The 19,415-nt window shown below is 43.0% G+C and overlaps 1 long non-coding RNA gene across 2 annotated transcripts; it reads right to left on the bottom strand.

The window, feature by feature from the left end:
* Nucleotides 1-7,141: 7,141 nt before the first annotated feature.
* On the bottom strand, nucleotides 7,142-12,901 carry LOC120369433. 2 transcript variants are annotated; one of them, XR_005583161.1, is made up of 4 exons: nucleotides 12,838-12,901; nucleotides 11,802-11,962; nucleotides 10,526-10,602; nucleotides 7,142-7,329 (listed from the first exon to the last, which is right to left on the bottom strand). It is a non-coding gene; the product is annotated as an uncharacterized LOC120369433 (long non-coding RNA). The 2 variants fall into 2 exon arrangements; XR_005583160.1 differs by lacking the exon at nucleotides 7,142-7,329 and having other exon boundaries at nucleotides 10,368-10,602.
* Nucleotides 12,902-19,415: the final 6,514 nt, after the last annotated feature.

Below are 19,415 nucleotides of genomic sequence, written 5' to 3'. Positions count from 1 at the left end.
AAATATTTGCTGGGTTAAAAAAAATTGTGAATAAATTTGACTAACACAGCCATGAATTTTTTCATGTATTTGTAAGCAGAAGATGATGCTAAAACTGAATATCTTTTTTGCAAATTGTTCACGCAGCTGTAGCATGTAAGTGTACATGTACAATATGAGAAAACACATTCAACAGTACTGAATATAGATATCCTTCTCCTCTCAAATTGTCAACTTATTCATGAAGCCTTAATTTAACATATTAAAAACAGACTATTCAACATGTTAGTTAAAAAGAAACCCCTGGCCATTGTCCTCATTTGTGAAATGTTTCTATCTGTCTGCAGCAAAAATTCCCTTAAACAGAATTTAATATGTTTCTCAATTATGTTTTGGGTTATTAGAAACATTCAGATGCATTAATATCTACTAGATGAAAAGGAATATGTTAAACATTAGACATAACATATTGAAACACTATATTCTGAGCAGTGGGAGGATGGGTTGTAAGGACATAACAAGCTTACCTAGGGCTTAAGAGAAATAGGATCTGTTCCCCAATAAGGAGCAGTTGCTTTTTTGGGGGTGGGGGGAGCAGAACCAATTTTATGAAGGGGGGGGGGGAATCTAGTGATGAGAGTGGTTTTAATCAAATAGTAATTAGCCTAAGACATTTTTGTAGACCTCTAAAATAGATACACCAAATTATCTGAAGCACACCAGACTCAAGCCTTGTGCATGACCTTAAGAAAATCCTGTTTTAGGCCTAAATAAAGAAATATAAAGTGTGATGGGGGGTTGGAGTCACCTGGATTGGCGAATTCAGTGTGAAAAATATGCTTTCTTGCTAATGGAAAAATATAAGAAGTGTATGTGAGTAATGTCCATAAAATGTACTCAAGACATAATCACTCAGCAAGATTTGAAGAGTGGGAGGCCTTGCTAAGCTGAGTGGTTCAGCAAAAATCTCCCATGGGCTTACTGTGCTGCAAAGAAGAATCCTAGAAGTGTAGGACTGGAAAGGACATCAGTAGGTTATCTAGTCCATTCCTCTGCACTTAAGGCAGGACTACGTAAGAACTAGACCATTCCTAACAAGTGTTTGTCTATCCTGTCCTTAAAAACCTCCAACGATGGAGATTCCAAAGCGTTCCTAGGCACTTTGTTCTAGTGCTAAACCACCCTGACAGTTAGGGATATTACCCGGGCTCTTAGTCCAGATACATGGGATGGGGATAGAAACTTGGCTAGTAGAGTAGCCTACCTGGACTTTTATGCTCCAGCAGTGGAAGGGAGTACTCGAGTATCTAGGCTTTCTGGGTTTGTCCCATTGTTCCCTTAGTTCATCCATGCCAACTCCCACCTAGCTCTTGTCTTGGATGGAACCCCTGGAGATACGTAACACTTTGTGCAGCTTATCCAGATCTTGTAGTGCAGAATCCCTGGGCTGCCAGAGGGACTCTCCATGGTTGTGGATGAAAGGGTTAAATTTGTCTCTAGGTTAAGTTTCCGCTGCACGTGTCTCCCATTTCTCAGAGTCACAATTAAATTACTTTTACCACGTTTCAAGAAAAAATGTGTCAGAGGGAGTGTCCACCCCACACAAGGCCTGGAAGGGTTAAGATGGCTATGTGAGCCAATTAACTGCCCGGGCTGCACCTGGAGAAGGAGACAGGGAGCAGGGATTTAATTAGAAGAGGCTCAGCTGGATGGGACCAGGCAGGGCCTATAGCAGCCAGGGCTGGCAAGGAAGGAGTGTGCAGGGAAGGAGTCTGCAGTCACTTCCTGGGAGAAGGGAGGTGTGTCTGGGGATAGAGGCAAGTAGCCTACAGTTACTCCCCGGGAGGATGGAGCTTGGGCTGGTAAACCCAGAGAAGAGGGAGAGTCAGAGAGGTGGGCAAAATCAGCAAGGTAAGGTTGTCTTTGGAAAGTCTGCTTCCATGGATGGGGGTGGGGTTCATTTCTTGCCTAGGCAGCTGATTGGAATAAGACATCTAGAACAGAGACTAGTCTGAGAGGCGGTGTCTTCAGTGGAAACCGGAGTCTCTCACGAGTGATACTAAACATTCTGGGTGGAATCCTGGAATCAATGGGATGTTGCCTTTCCCCTTCAATAGGGCCAGGACTTCATCGTCTCACCAAAATTGGAGACAGAGCCTCAGTTGGTGTAAATTGTGATAGCTGCTCACTTAAAGGTGCTCCACTGATTTTTATACTAGCTAAAGCTCTGACTCCATATTTAAAGTAATGTGTAAGGTGCCTATAACAACCACCAGACAGGGAAACCTTGCTTCACTGTTCTATCCTGCTTTTGTCTTATCCAAAAAAAGAACCGTGTTCTTGAGCTCAGGTACTGAAGTTTAGAGCCCAACTTTCTGAAATGCTGAGCATCCACTGCTCCCAATGACATTCTTAGCCTCTCTGCAAATCAGATCCTAATGGAGAACACATGATTTGCATTTGAAAAGGAGACACTTACAGGAGTGCTGGAACAACTTGTATAGTGGGGGTGCTGAGCACCATTGAACTAAACTGGAAACCCACTATATGATGGAGACCACCTCAAGCCGGGGGCGCAACAGCACCCCTAGTTCCAGCATCTTTGGAAAATTATGTTTTCAGGATAACTTCCTGGGTTTTCAGACCTGGAAATCTAAACTCACTCACACCAGGCTCCACACACAATTTCTGCAGTGTAATATCCTTTAAATATTAATAAAACAAACCCTTTAAACATCTTATTGGCAATATGCAGAGTCTCAGCAATGATTATGCTATTAAGCTATAATTGCAGTTAAAACTCTACATCCAGATTGCTCATTACTTATCAAAGCAAGCCTGTGCTGATGGTAGACAAAGTATTTCTGCTTATATAACCGCAAAGATATCAAGCATATGTAATTTTGCATGCTGAACTGAATGGGAAGACATCAGCATGGGCTGAAGAAGCCAAATTACTAGCCTCAGATGACATAAAACGTTACAGAAAAAGAATAACTGGGAAAGTTACTAACAGCTGTGAATCATTATCACCTTAGTCGTTCTGGCGTGGGGTGTGTGTGTATAGGATGGGACATAAAGTTTCTCCCTGGTTACCTGCCTGGGTCCACAAAGGTACTTAGGTGCCTCAGTGCCATTGTTTGGCACCACTGCGATCCACCGAACTCTTGCTCGACTGCTGCCTAACCCTGTGGGTGCCAAAACTCAATAACTGAGGTTTTTCAGTACAAGTTCCCTATGTGTCTAAGTTTCTGCCTGGGGGTGTGTGCACTGTTGCCTCCTTCTAGGCATCCAGATGCCCCACAACAATGCACAAACTGGGGGAAGATAGGTGTAGGTATTCCTCTGCCTATCTTCAGTGCCAGGCCTGATCTGATGGGCATGCTCAGAGGCTGTCCAACTCCACACAAAATAACAGGCATTGGGGAAGAGGAGCCCCTCTCTTATAACCTTTAGCCTAGTGGTGCGGGAGATCCCAGGTTCAAGTCCCCCTTCTGTCTGAAGAGAAGGGATTTGGATAGGGATCTGCTGTCTCTCAGGTGAGTGCCTGAATCACTTGGCTAAGGGTTATAAGGCAGTGTGACCCAGGGACCCCTCAGTGTCAGCTGGCAGAGGGGGTCCATAGGGTTTTACAGGAATCACCTGGGCTGGATATATGCATAATAGTTCATTGAAGGGTGTCATGTGCAGCCAATTAATGCACAGATAATGTTTAAGGAGGTTTGTAATATACTAAAAATTGTGTTGTTAAAGTCTTGGAGTTAAGATGGGTCACCAGAAGGTGACCTACCCCAGAGGCTGGAGGTAAGACAGCTATTTCCCTGCCTGGTGGTTTGAGCATGCTGCGCTATACAAACTGTGGGTCAGGACTGCAAAGTGTGTCAGGGCTGGTGTTAGACTGCCCGGGGCCAAAGACGAAGCCCGAGGCCCAACACCTGAGGCCGAAGCCTGAGGCCCACCGCCCGGGGCTCAGGCTTAGACTTCAGCCTGGGGCTGTGGGGCTCAGGTTACAGCCCCACAGCCGGGGATGAAGTGCTTGGGCTTTGTCCCCCACGCCTGGGGCAGTGGGGCTCGGGCTTTGGCATTTCCTATTGGCTAGTTTAGGCAAGGAGCTGCCTAGCATGCTGGCTTTTGTAGATTGTACTTCAAAACTCTTGTCTCTCCCCATTCATTGTACAGGAGGCCTAGGTACCTAACTCAGGCTTTGTGGATCATAGGGTGGTTCTGGTGACTTTTTTTTTTTAAAGCACCTAAAAGCTAGCCATTGCCATACTCAGCATTTCAATACCCATGTTCCTTTGTGGATCCTGGTCAGAATGACTTGCTGAACCCTCTCTAAATGGGTCAGTTTTGATATTAAACCATCATTCCGATTGTATTGTATAAAGTTAGGGAGAAGGTGGAAGGATCTCTATGGGCCAATTTTCTCTCTGTTGTGCCTAATCTTGCTCTGCATCTTCCTCTGTTTGAGTATGAATGTTAACTCAGGAGTTCAGGGCCTAACTTTCAGCAATAAACACCTGTGTCTTGTCTGAAAATAATAAATGTTATTTGTCGAGCATCAACAGTAACGCTTGGTGCTTTGCAAACGTGAGAGAGGCAATGGATGTCTATGTTACCGGCAGTATAGTATAGAGTCTAGGATATTCAGATGCACTGGGTTCGTGATTGACACCAGGAATAAACTATGGATGAAATGGGCTCCTTGGGACATGTTCCATCCTTATGTGAATGTACATTACAACATCGCCTGGAATACTTCACTCAGTTCTGGTCAACCAACCTTAAAAACGAAAGAGCAGAAATAGATGGGGGTTTTGAAAACAGTCCAGGAAGAGGATTACTGACGGGGAAAGACTGAATAGCTTGGGACAGCTCAGTTTACAGAGAGACTTATAAGATGGACCAGGATAGAGGTATATGAAACAATGAAAGGAACAGAGACTGTAAATCAGGCACTTCCGTTTACCTTCTCCGTAGTACAGCAATGAGGGATCCCTTGTTGAAATTGAAAGGCAACAGATTTAAAAGCAATAAAAGAAAGTACTACTTTCCATCATGGATGATGGGCTGTGGAAGTCATTTCCATAATATTTCATTGGGAATTGAAAAATATTAGACATTTCCATGATTATACATTCACAGTGGATAAATACAAATTAAATCTTCATGATTTAGAGCACAAACTGATCACTAATTAATGAGAATTAGGATGATTGTCCACTAGTGTTTTTTGCATCTTCTTTTGAAGCATCTGGTTCAGAGGGGGACAAGATGAGTGCCCTGGTCTGATAGCCATTATGAGATTCCTCAGTATTGTATTAAATTAGTAGGTTACATTGATCTCTGGCAAGTGCCTATTCGTATCAATGGCAGGATAAATCTAGCCCAGTGGCTCACGGGATGGGGTGGGGCAGGGGGAGGGTATATGTGGGCAGGATTAAATCCTGTTAGAACAAGAGGAACAATTGTGAGTCTGAGGGCTGTGACCTGTAAAAGTTGTTCTTGAAACAATGTCCATGATGATTGGATGCACAAGTTAGTTAGCGAAAAACCCCCAGGGCCTCTGCCAATCTGCCCTGGAGGAAAATTCCTTCCCGACCCCAAATATGGCGATCAGCTAAACCCTGAGAAAATCTCAGATTAAAAAGAAAACAATCATGTTGATGCTTTGTTTTCTTCTGGTTTAAGATGGAAGTGGCGGCACTGGGATACATGGGCCTTTCCACTGTATTTCAGCTAAGTCAGAACAGGAAATAGTGTAACTGTCGTAAGCAAATCTGCTTTTGGATGGATCAGCCCAATTTTGCAGCATATTGATGGCTTTGGGTATTTCAGATGAGGTTCATCTAAAACAATCTGAATGGAACCTCTGAAGTCTGCCCATCACTAATACACTTTAAGCTACCAATGGTTATAAATTTTGACACTACTCATAATAGCCATATTCCAGATTTTATAAATGATGTCCAAAAACTGTGACCCACACAGTTTCTCCCACCCCCGCTTTACCATTAAATTAGCCAATTCTAGTTTACATGTAACAAGTAGAGTTTGTCAAAAGGGCAGAAAATAAATCTTTTTGAAAATTGCCATGACCATATTTTGTCAAATTTTGACTTCTCAGAAGATGTGACTACTCCATAAGCTGGTTGCAAAACACCAAATGTTCTCTGCCATGGTATTTTTGAAAATTTAGCAACATTTTTTTTGTTATGTTTGAATTTTTCCACCAGCTCTAGTAATAAGTAATAATAATAATACCTAGCGCTTAGATACCTAGGGCTATATGTGCTGGCATAACATGAGGCACTTACCAAGGAAAAAAATAATATCTTTAGTTTATGTGCAGCATCTGCTTCCCATAGTTTAGATCATTCTCTTCATAGTTGAAGGGTTAACAATCTGAGGGGCAGAAATCCTTTGTGAGTAATAATACCTGGCTCTTATATAACACTTTTCATCAGTACAATCACAAAGTGCTTCATGATCTTTAATATATTTATAACTAAAGTGTTTCTGAATAACACACAACTATTACGTAACCTTTTTCATAAAAGCTATCAATTCCCTTTGTTAGCTAAACACTCTATGTATGGAAACAATGGGTAAAATCTTTGCCTCGTTGAAGTCGGTGGGAGTTTTGCCAGGATTTCATCCAATATTTATTGTGTACCATTTGCGTAGTTGGCAAAAGAAAACACGATCATAAAGGCAGACCTGTTTTCTGCCCCAGGTTGCTTATGTGATGACTGCCATGTTGCTCCACAGCAGGGATAGAATCAGCGACTCTAGAGCTAAAAGTCTTTACAAATTGGGAGTTAAAGAATCAACCTGTGAATTATAACAGACTCATATCTGAGGAGTGTGGGCACAGGGGGGTACACACATGCTGGCCAGTTTGTTATGCTGGAAGCTCAGCCTGAGCTTCTGCGTCCCACAGTCCCTCAAATTACAGGTGAATCGGTTACACTTTACACTACAGAGACCCCCCTCTACTCTGCTTCTGTGATGTGCCATACGCAGGGCACTGTATCAATATTAAACAATAATAGCAACTTCCAGACTATTCCTGTGTTGATGTGTAAATTATGTTATTAAGACTGTGGGGACAGATTGAGAGGTCACATTGAGGCTCATCTGAAAATTCCCAGAGAAAGGCTTCAGGCTTTTATCAATGGGGATGATGAAACATACTACAGGTATAAGGCACAAAATGGATGTTTAGATATAAGGCTCTTCTCCTCCAATGGGACTTGGGTGGGCACAGTGATCCATGCTGGTAGATCTGATTGCAGGACCGAGGCTATATCTTGAGTAAAGATGCCCAGAAGTGAAATATAAAAACATCTGAAAGATTCAGGTTAAGTGAATTAGCAATTAAAAAGAGAGCAATCCCCCACAACCTTCTAGGCAGCAGATAGGATGAAACATTAGATTAAATATAGCTCCCTTGCTTCACAGCTCCAAAGCAAGAGATCAACCTGACCTGCTTTTTGAAAGAAGACATCTGCTCAGTAATCTCATGGCATGGGAAATGTGCTGTCATCCACTTGTGTTTACTGTCATAGCTCTGTTCATACCATGAGAATGAAAGTGTGTTTAGTAGAATCGTTGGCTATTGATTAACTAAAAGTACAGGGACTTTGTTAAATGCCCCTTTATGAAGGGAGCCCAGTCCAAGTTTTACAGTCACTGAAGTATTTGTATCTTAGTTGTATATCCTTTGATATAGGCTACATATGAATCCATGAACTATATGTATGCCATGGGGATAGCTATGAAAACACGTCAATTATATGTGCTCTGCAAAAGGTCTCGAGTGACATCTGTGGCAAAATGGAAAGAGGGTTAATTAGGATGCTTGTAATGGATTTCTTTTACTGTTTTTACAGTTCCCTGCTGTTGTGTTTAAACAGGTGAATTCAAAGGACAGTGAAAAGAAGAGAGATATCTTATCTGAAAAGATTCACTTGAGATGAAAGTCAGTGTATGTTGAGAAACAGTAACTTTTTTTTTTTTTTAGGGCACTGTACTTTAAAGCTTTATGGTCTGTGCTCTGTGTAGAGGTAGCTATTCTGTGTTCAGGTGAATACAGACAGTCACAAGCTGGGACAGGCTGGATCCGAGCCAATCCTTAACTGCTGTGGTTTTGCCAGATCTAAACTATACCCAGGATTTTGCTATGTGTTTTTTTCTTTGTTTGTTTTGGAGGGGAGAAGTGCAGCAGTTTAAAATATAAGTATCCAAAGTTAGCTGTGATGTAACTCGATTGACTTTGAGTCAACCAGGGATGATGGTTAAGATAACTGATGGTATCCATTATCTGATAGACACTTTTAGACAGTAGAATGTTAGTGAAGAGTAATATAATACTTCTCTGCTACATTTCTTTCTGGCAGTAGCTAGCTAGCTATTTTAGCCTTTTGAAGTTGTGTAATGTAAGCATGTTTATGAGCTCGTGAAGTGGTGAGCTGAACCAAGCATCCATATTGTGTGTATGCCAGGCACTTCATCCAACCTATCTGTGGCATCCCTGACTAACTTTTCCAGGATTTGCTTAGACTAAGCTTTAATTCTTGATGTCCTCTCCCTCTATAGAGCTACGTCCAAGGATTGCAAGCATTTGGTTCTGTAACAATTTATTGAAGTCTATATGTAATAATGTTATGAAACTAACAATAATGTGATCCTATATGTCACTACTCTAAGGTAATTAAGTCTTATTTAAAGCAAAAATTAAGTATAGATTTTTTTTCCAGGAGGTATAATTAAAAAATGAAGCTTATTTTCAATCCCTACAGCCATCTATTTTTCTTTTACTGCTTCCCCTCATTAAAAAAAGAAAACATGCCCCCCAAAACTTGTAAGTTACACTGAAGACAGATATTGGATCTCATAAATATTTCCTTTGCATTAACAATTGTGATGTGTTTAAATGCATTTTCCTTTAAGAAAAGTCCTTTCTTCATTAACTCAAATATTGCAGTCCTGAGGGGGTCTTAAACATTCCTGGTGTATACCCAAATGTATGCCTGGCTTTTCACTAAAGTATGTTCTACTCTGAAAAGTGACACCGTACAAAATAGAACTGTGGAGTCCTAGGTTTACTGTCTCACTGGTTTTGTACCAATATGGAAATAAAATGATGGTCCTTTTTTAAATAGCTGGCAAGCCTTCAAATTCTAGCTCAGCCGTGAGAGTCGCACTAGGTTCTTTGCCTCTTATGCATCACAATCAGTAAATTAAATTAGTCCTAACTTTTTTCTCTAATAATATTTGACACTTATAACCCTTCCCTCCCTCAGATGGAAGTTTTACATATTCCCGTTACCGGAGTATTCTGTTTTTATAATGGTACTTTTAAATTGTGGCAAGAAGTGCTGAGAGCTGAGTCTAACTCGTTATTATTTTAGGTTTCTTGGCAGTTCTGAAAAATAACTTCAGTTCAACCCGAATTAAAAAAAATAATTGGCAAATTGAAAAAAAGTTGGAAAAATGTTGTTTTGACTCAGTTCAAACGTTTTGTTTTGGGTATTTTTAATAAAAGCAAATGCAGTAAAGAGCCTGAGTCACAGAAAAGGAACTGGTGCTGCTGCTACTCCCCTTCCATCTCACAGCCCAGCAGTTGGGGAACTCACCTGGGATGTGGGAGGCCCAGATTCAATTCCTCCTCCTGCTTTACAGAGGGGAATTGGACTCAGGTATCCTGGGCGAGTGCCCTAACCATCAGGCAATAGTGTATGCTAGGCTGACCAGACAGCAAGTGTCAAAAATCAGCACAGGAGGTGGGGGGTAATAGGTGCTGATGTGAGAAAAAGACCCAAAAATCAGGACTGTCCCTATAAAATCGGGACATCTGGTCACCCTAGTGTATGCTGGGGTAGGGCATACTCAGTCTCTCTTGTTGAAGCAGTTCCACTTGTGTAGTCATTGAGCAGAGAGAGAGAGAGGATGTTGTCTACACAGAGAAGAAGAACCCATCGCTGACCCATGCCAGCTGACTCAGGAGCAGGCTGCAAGGCTGTTTCATTGCTGCGTGGACTTCTGGGCTCAGGCTGCAGCCTGAATTCTGGAAACCTCCCACCCTGCAGGGTCCTAGAATCAGAAGGAGAGATTGAGACCCACCACAGATCCGAGTGGTTGGACAGTCACTTGGGAGGCAAGAAGCCTAAATTCAAGTCCTTACTCCACAGTGGGGATTCAAGCTGGGGTCTCCCACATCCCAGGTGAGTGCCCTAATGACTGTGCTAAACAGCAGGAAGGGGATACCACTTCATTCTCCTCTTCTTCAATCCCTCTGTGAATGGAGTCCCAAAAATTAAAATGTGTTTTAATGTTGTCCAAATGGTACATTCCGATACTTTCAAAATTTTCTCTTTGTTTTGGCCAAAACAATTAGCTGAAAATGACACACATTTGTTACTTGTTTCGGTCAACCAGAATCTGCCTTTTCTTTTTTTTTTAAATGAAGAAATATTTTCATCCAAAATTAATTTCGTTCTACCCGGAGCAAAGGAATTAGTGTACAAATCAAAATGCTCACATTCAGTTTTTCATGTCAGCTGTGATGCGGAAACGCTAAGTGATTTGTTCTGGGCCACATGGAAGTCTGTCGTGGAGCTAGGAAAAAGAAATTAGATCTCTACATTAGCCATGAAACCATCTTACCCCAGTTTCTACTTTCCCTTGCCAGCTCCCATTGCTAACTCCTGTCTACTCCAACATTTTCTGTCTCTTTGGAAATGGGAATTATTTGACCTTTGCTATCTTATTTATTTATCTTTTCATACCACCTAGGAGCCTTAGTCATAGGCCAGAACCACGTGGTGATAGGCCAGTGTAGCGGGGTCGTCACCCTGCTCCTGCCCTGAAGGGCAGAAAACAGCCCTGGGAGAGGGCTGTAGCGGAGAAAGCAGCTACTAGGCTGATTGGGGAAGGCAGCCACAGCTGGCCCTATAAAAGGCCAGTGAGCCAGGAGCTGGTAGAGACTTACTGTAGCTTTGAGAGGGAGGGACCTGGCTGCAGGGAGCTGAGAGAAGGTACCTGGAGTGGAGCAGGGCTGGGGGAAGGCCAAGGCAGCTGGGGAGCTCTGGCCTGGAAACCCCCCAGGCTGCGGCCTAGTGGAAGGCCAATGAGGTACTGGGGTTGCAGGGGGCAGCCCATGGGTAGGCAGACGCAGCAGGTCCAACCCCCCCTGATGAGTGGCTATGATGAGTGGCTTTTACGCTGCAGTCTGCCCCAGTGAGCGGGGGCTAGGTGGTGACTGGCAGTAGCCCACGACTGAGGCAAGGTGGGAATAGAGGGTTGGGGCACTAGGTCCTGGGAGGGACACGGGGGCCAGCGGTGCGGGACACTGGCCTGCAGAGGGTGCTGCGGAGGCTGGAAACGCTAATTCCCTGAGATGACCAGCAGGCGGCACCACGGTGGTGAGTCTTGCCCCATCACAGCCAGTGGTTCTCAAACTTTTGTACTGGTGACCCCTTTCACATAGATAGCCTGTGTGTGTGACCCCCTTTAAAATTAAAAATGCTTCTTTACATATATTTAAAACCATTATAAATGCTGGAGGCAAAGTGGGGTTTGGGATGGAGGCTGACAGCTCATGACCCCCCACCATGTAATAACCCTGTAACCCCCCACCCCCGAGGGGTCCCGAAGCTGTTTGAGAACCCCCGTGATAGACACTGCATGAGCATGTCTCCATATTTAGTTATGGGCTTTTCAAATATATGCTCAGTTTCTTTGTTCTCTCCTGGCCTTTAAGGTTTTGTCTAGTTTTCATGATACGCTTTAACTAGACTTGAAATGTTTGTACTTACTTGTGCGTGAGAAGTCTGTTCCAATTCAAGTTTGCAGAAAGAGTGAGAGTCTCTGTGTTTGTAGTGAAGTTTGCTCTCTGCTCTGATGGGGGTTTTGTTTGATGTATGCTTCTCTTATATTCCTCTGTTGGCTATGGGCTTTGTTCTCCTTGTTCTTTCCTCTGTGAGTGTGCAGTCAAGACAAACACAAGGGGAGTTTTTTTGCTTTTCTCATTAGTTTCTTTCATCTATATCACAAATGCTATATGATTATTCAGATACTCCGTTGCCTGGGCAGATACACTTTTATGTCCAATGCAGAGTCGAGGGAGCTTTTTACATGGTTGCAAAAAAAAGAAAAATAAAGCATTTCAAGCTGAAAGAAAAGAGCTAAAGTGGTGGATATGCATAGAGAGAGTAAGTCAGAGAGACCCTGGTTTGTACAAATTACTTCAAAAAGGGTGGAACTGGACCATGACTCACTATGTGGTCACTGCCCTGGTGACAGTAAAGCTATTTGAACATCAAACTGCTGTGGTCAGAGGAGATGGTTTTTCATGTCTGAGTATTTGCATTTCAGAGTGTAAAATGCCAATGACGATGTTTAGAATCATGGGCCTTTCACAGTGAAGTGCTTTATTAAGTTGTTAGGTTACTTATCTGTCCTGGATATATACCGATGTGTCACAACACGGGACTCACTGCTGCGGCGCCTCCTTCTGGGTGTCTCAGGGAATTAGCTCATCCAGCCACCAGAGCGCCCTCTGCAGGTTGGTGTCCCACTGCTGCTAACCCCCATGTCCCTCCCAGGACCCAGTGCCCTGTTATCTGGGGTGCAGCCCCCTGGCCATACACCCCTCAGTCTCAGGGTTTACCCTCCCAGGGGAGCCCCTACCCACTATCCCCACCTCACCTCAGTATACAGCTACTGCCAGTCATTGTCTAGCCCCCGCGCCCTGGGCAGACTGCAGTGTCAGCCTACTCATCACTGGCAAGGTTGGGTTTGGACCTGCTGCCTTTGCCTACACCTGGGCTGCCCTCTGCAACCCCCCAGTACCTGTTGACCTTCTGATAGGCTGTAGCCTGGGGCTTTCCAGGCTGGAGCCGCCTCAGCTCCTCTGCCTTTCCTCAGGTCCCTGCAGCCAGGTCCATCTGCCTCTACAGCTAGAGAGGCTATTGAACTCCTGGCTCCCAGCCTCTTATATAGGGCCGGCTGAGGCCTGATTGGGGTGTGGCCCAGCTGCGGCTGCTTCCCCAGTCAGCCTAGTAGCTGCTTTCCCTGCCACAGCCCTCTCCCAAGGCTGTTTTAAGCCCTTCATGGCAGGAGCGGGGTAACCACCCTGCTACACCATGGCTCATAGATCTTGTCTGGTGCTTTCCATTATTTTCTATGCTTAGCCAAAGCCAAGGAAATACTGGAAAAGGTATTTTAAAAAAAATTCCTGATATAATGAGATGTTCAAATCAAAGATGAGCGTTGAATCTTAATGTTTCTCCAAAATCAACCTCCAGATTCTGAACTTTGGCTATCGCTGCCTGTCGATGCTGATTCTCCATTCTGGTACTTCGAGTGTAGAAGGTGGAGCCTGCAAGGATTCAAAAATTAATACTGGCAACTCCAGGCTGGTATTAAACTGCCAAGGTTACAGCTTTTCTCTGACCTTGGAAAGAAAATATATTTGGAACGTAGGCTTTCTGCTAGAATTAAAAGAAAAACAATTACAAAAATTAAGCATCAAGAGTAGCTCTCTTGAGGTCCAGCTTAAAGGTTACAAGCAAAATAAAAGCACCTGGGTTTAGCACAGAGGAGTCCACAAGCCATAAAGAAATAAAAGAGATAAGTCTAGTTGCATTTTCCTAGACATTTCCTGATCTATTTACATATCTGGGGTTTCAAATGAGTAGTTTCTAGACATGATCTGATGATTTTCAATACCTGGCTCAAAGCTTCTTACAGCATTGCTGCTCTGTGTCTCCTCTCCGGGAGACAACCACAGACAGACAAAAGGGGAGTCTTGTTTCAATTTTTAAAAAGTTCTAGCCTTCCCATTGGCTCTTTTGGCCAGGTGCCCATTCACTTCCTTTTAATTATGCATGCAGTCAGACTTTTTAACCCTTTATAGGTAAAGCAAGTAGAAAACAGCTACCAAGAGGGATTTTATAGCTAGCTGGCTGGCTGGGTGTCCATAAAAGGGAGCTATCCCCCTCCACTTCATTTATCACACTGCTAAAGTAGTTTATATACTCCACGGCACAGAATTTTTAGTTTAGTAGGGAAAACACTTCTTATGGTGACTAGATGTTTTGATGGTGTTAATCAAGTCCTTTTTTAATTAAAACACAGCTCAATACTGTGGGCCAGATGTATATGACAAATAGAACAGATTTGTATCAATGTAACAGAGCAGAATTTTCCCTGTTTATCCGTTTCTGTTGTATCTATTAGTGATTTATATTTTTATAATCATGTGTGGGTAAAAATTATAGGCATACTGCAGATAGAGGCCAGTGAATCACTGAGTATAGGTACATGGTTCAGATGACCAATATAAACGTAGGCTTGTATGCTGCTAAGCATTACATATGTGGATTTCCAAAAGTGCTGAGTTTTAACCTGATTCAAACCAATGATAAACCTTCATCAGTTTTAGTGGGAGCAAATTAACCAACACTGAATGTTTTTTGAAAATCCCATCCAACATTTTTCTTATCCTTTTCTGTTCTGGTTGGGTTCCTATTCCATACCTGTTACTGTGCTATTTGAGCCTCTTCCAGTGATGTATTAAGCAACATGACAATCAATTAAGCAACCTGGTAATGCACGTGTGTAATCTAACCTACACTGGGCAGACAACTGATCTGAGTCATTAGTTTTAAAAAAAATTCCCATCAAGCGTCACTCTTGTTTTCTAACCAAGGGATTTCAAAGCACTCGGTCCTTCTTCTGACGAGCATCCTGAAGGAAATGTTCCCTTCACAAAAGGGTCTTAAGCACATCCTATTGTATATTCGTTCTATGTCTCAATCCCCACTGCAAACAAGGTGGTGCGAGCTGCCTTCTGGCCTGCTCCCTAGAGACTCCCATGTAGAGTTATTGTTGAAATTAAATTTGTTTCAGCAATCACGAATTAAAAACATAGAAAGCAAAGAAGAGTGTCTTGCAATTATCTTTGGAGTACAGAGACACGGCAACACCTAATTCACTTGTAAATTAGAAAGGAGCCATTCTACCGATGAGAAACATACCCGCATATTCCAGCAATATGATGAATTGCTAAGAAGTCCTCAGTGTAGTGCATTTGCAACGTCAACTCAAACTGCACAAGGTACTTTAATTAGCACAAAACAATTATTAAATGGTAACTATGAAAACTTTATTTAACAAGCATAAATCTGTATATAATTTATATGCCTTACTATTTTCCTCCCTGGGAAATGGTGCAGAAAATTATCTTACTAACTGCTTCAGAAAAGAGTCACTTTATATTTCTATGTAAGCTTGCCCATCTCTATAGGGGGAGGTATATTGCTGCCCCCTACTGGATGGAACATATCAGACTGGCTCATACTTAATAGATTGATAGATGCAATCGGCCAGATTGTTCATTCGCGGTGCATTTGGAATAGAAGGTAGTGTCTCTTCCCAAATGCTGCACATGTACAATTAGCAGGCAACCGTTCATGAATGCAGCTGCAGACTGTTGTGATGCAAGTATAATAACTGGGCTGCCTCTACTGTAATTTTTGTTCTGCACAGAAAACACAAGGTGAGGGACCGTGTTCCCTAGCAGTGATGCTTTAGTTGCTTACCACATTTACAGTTAAAGCCCAGCATCTGACAGCTCTCCTTTTTAAAATAGCGAAATATCATTTTTCAGTTTTTGTGGCAATAGTGCAACTGGGTAAAATGGGGAGCTGGTTAGAGAAGGGAAAAGAAAAGTGCATGGGGAAGGGGAGAAGGGAAATGTATCTCCAACACAGATAATGCATGTGCATGAATAGTCTCTCTCTGCTATGTTCTCCCTCTTCATCTCTGTGCTTGCAACTCCTATTCAGATACAGCCTGATGCTGAGAGATGCTGAGCACCTGCACCTCCCAGGACTCAAACCCTACCAGCTATACATCACAAAGCCCTTTAGAACTAAGTCACTTCATCCACATCTTGAGGGAGCTAAACCAAGTGCTTAACACAACACAACGAGCATTTAGGATGTAGGTAGGTAGAATATGATACTCAATTGCAGTTTGGCCAGGACACTTGTGTTAGCAACCTTACTTTTTTGAGAACTCCTGTGGGGTCTTTAATAACCACAAAAAGTTCAATTTCCTGTTTGCCATCTCACCAGAAAGACAGCACCTTTTAATAGTGTGGTGCCCTTTCATTACATGTGAGGACACTGGTTCTGGACTGACTCAGAAGAGTGTCACCTAATGAGTCACTAACACCATTTCTTGCAGGATACACAATTTTTGTTTAAAGTCTCCCAGGTGAGAACTGAATCAGCCCAATACTGCTTAGTTTGTGAGGCAAGCCAGATTGATAGTACAAATACTCAATTCAGGTTTACACTAAACCATCCCACCATCAATTCTTGAAATGTTGTAAGATCTGCTTCTGATGATCTCCTGTACATTTTACCTCTATGTGAAACTGAAATTCCTTTTGGAATAATTTGTTTGAAACCAGCTTGGTCATTCTTTTAGTTAGCCCTGGCCTACACTACAGGGCTAGGTCAAATTTAGCCGCATTAGGTCAATTTTAAAAATGACTGCATCCACACAACTAACCCTGTTCCGTCAACCCAAAGGACTCTTAAAATTGACTTCTGTACTCCTCCCCGACGAGGGGAGTAGCGCTAAAATCAATCTTTCTGGGTTGCATTTGGGGTAGTGCAGACGCAAATTGACTGTATTGGCTTCCGGGAGCTATCCCAGAGTGCTCCATTGTGACCGCTCTGGACAGCACTTTGAACTCCGATGCACTAGCCAGGTACACAGGAAAAGCCTAGGGAACTTTTGAATTTCATTTCCTGTTTGGTCAGTATGGTGAGCTCAGCAGCACAGGTGACCATGCAGTCCCCCCAGAATCATAGAGCGTAGAATGTTTCTATGCTCCCCCTATCATCTCCGTCCCTGAGGTTATCACAGATTAGAAGGTGAAAAAAATGCACTCACGATGACATGTTTTCCGAGCTCATGCAGTCCTCCCACACTGATAGGGCACAGCTTAATGCATGGAGGCATTCATTGGCAGAGGCCAGGAAAGAATTAAGTGAGCACGAAGAGTGGAGGCAGGACACGATGCTGAGGCTTATTGGGGAGTAAACGGACATGATGAAGCATCTGTTGGAGCTGCAGGAAAGCCAACAAGAGCACAGACCCCGCTGCATCCACTGTATAACTGCCTACCCTCCTCCCCATGTTCCATAGCCTCCTCACCCAGACACCCAAGAATGTGGGTGGGAGGAGGATCCGGGCACTCAGCCACTGCACTCCAGAGGATGGCCCAAGCAACAGAAGGCTGTCATTCAAACAGTATGATTTTTAGTGTGGCTACAATAAGCAGTGTAGCCTTGTCCTTCCCTCCTCCCACACCCCAGCCGGACTACCTTGTCCATTATCTCTCTATTAATTTTTTTTAAAAAAGCATGGTTTCAAAACAATAGTTACTTTATTTCAAAGTCAGGAGGGTGGTTGGCTTACAGGGAATTAAAATCAACAAAGGCGGTGGGTTCGAATCAAGGAGAAACACACACAACTGTCACACCGAAGCCTGCCCAGTCATGAAACTGGCTTTCAAAGCCTCTCTGTTGGCAGCACATCCTGCTGTGCTCTTCTAATCGCCCTGATTGTCTGGCTGCTCAAAATTGGATGCCAGGTGATTTGCCTCAACCTCCCATCTTGCCATGAACGTCCCCCCCCTTACTCTCACAGATATTATGGAGCACACAGCAAGCAGCAATAACAATGGGAATGTTGGTTGTGCTGAGGTCTGACCTAGTCAGCAAACAGCACCAGCGCGCTTTTAAACGTCCAAAGGCACATTCTACCACCATTCTGCACTTGCTCAGCCTATAGTTGAACTGCTCCTTACTACTGTCCAGGCTTCATGAGCCATGAGAGCAAGGGGTAGGGAGAGCAGCCTGAGGCAGAAGCCTCCAGCTCACATGATATTCCCGGAAAAACAGCATGAAAGATTGTCTGCCGTTGCTTTCATGGAGGGAGGGGCACCTGACAACATGTACCCAAAACCACCAGTGACAATGTGTTTGCCCCATCAGGCACTGGAAGCTTAACCCAGAATTCCAATGGGCAGCGGAGACTGTGGGAACTGTGGGATAGCTACCCACAGTGCACTGCTCTGTAAGTCAATGCTAGACATGGTAGTGAGGACACACTCCACCGACTTAATGCGCTTAGTAGGAACATTCGCAATCGACTGTATAAAATCGGTTTCTAAAAATCAACTTCTATAAAATCGACCTAATTTCGTAGAGTAGACATACCCTTATTGTGATCAAAGAACATTAGAAGGCATTATGTGCAGTAGAGAACATGTTCATCCAGTGATTAGGGACACCATATGAGACGGAGCAGCTTAGGGAATAATTTATAGAACTGACAAACTAGTGTACTTGCAGGTAACGCTGAAGTTTAGAAACACAAATGGCTTTGTGGGAAACTATAGATTTGCCTCTTCAAGAAAAGGCACCAGAGAAATACAGTAATTACTAATCCCCCATGTGACAGCTATTTCTAAGGTTGAATTTGAATTACGAAGAAACAATACCTGAGCATAAATAAATCTTTAGACTTATAAAGCCACGTCTTGAGCAATTTAAAATAAAAGATATAATACTTAGTTCCCAGTTTCAAAAATTATACAAACCTTAACTAATTTTCTTTCTCATCATGAACTTAATACTGAAGCATTTTCTTCATATCCACCTCTGTCATTCTGTCTTAAGAATTTCAATTATGTACACAAGCAATACGTAAGCACTCAAATTGTAAGTAGAGTACTGAGATTAATTGTTTGATTGCTTGGAAGAAGTGGCTTAGGGTAAATAATATTGTAAACCCAAACCAAATATGTACATAGTCTTTCTGTAAAATACACCATCTGGAATACAAGGATATTTGCTCTAACAATTTCACAACATATTTGTGTTTTTAATATTCATGATTCTACACATTTTCCGTCTAAAAATTCAGATTTTGTTTCACACTGTTCTTACCACTGTAGATTTAAAAACATAGGACGTGAGTCTCCTCTTTCTTATAGCAATTTTACACCAGTGTAACTCATTAATGGGCTAGATTCTTAGCTGGTGGAAACTGATACAGCTCCACCAAAATCTGGTTTACATCAGCTGAGTGTCTGATCTATCAATTTCAATGGAGCTACTGTTGCCATTGTGAGAAGGGATCAGGCCTATCCAGTGCTCCTGTCAGCAAAAGGTATGTCTGTCCCTTTGAGCCACACAGGCTGCCAAAGGCCATGATACCAGTTCCACAACTGACTGATGTGTTCAGGAGAAAGAAACATGGAGCTACTTTGCATGGAGACATGTGCCAAGAAGTATTGTAGCTGTCCTGATGGGCAGAGGAGGGACATGAGCCCTTCACCTTTC

Source organism: Mauremys reevesii, linkage group 7, assembly GCF_016161935.1.
Source record: "Mauremys reevesii isolate NIE-2019 linkage group 7, ASM1616193v1, whole genome shotgun sequence".
In the NCBI taxonomy this organism is placed as follows: Eukaryota; Metazoa; Chordata; order Testudines; family Geoemydidae; genus Mauremys; species Mauremys reevesii.
Note: the sequence above shows the minus strand (reverse complement) of the source record. Positions and strands in the feature narration are given on the sequence as shown.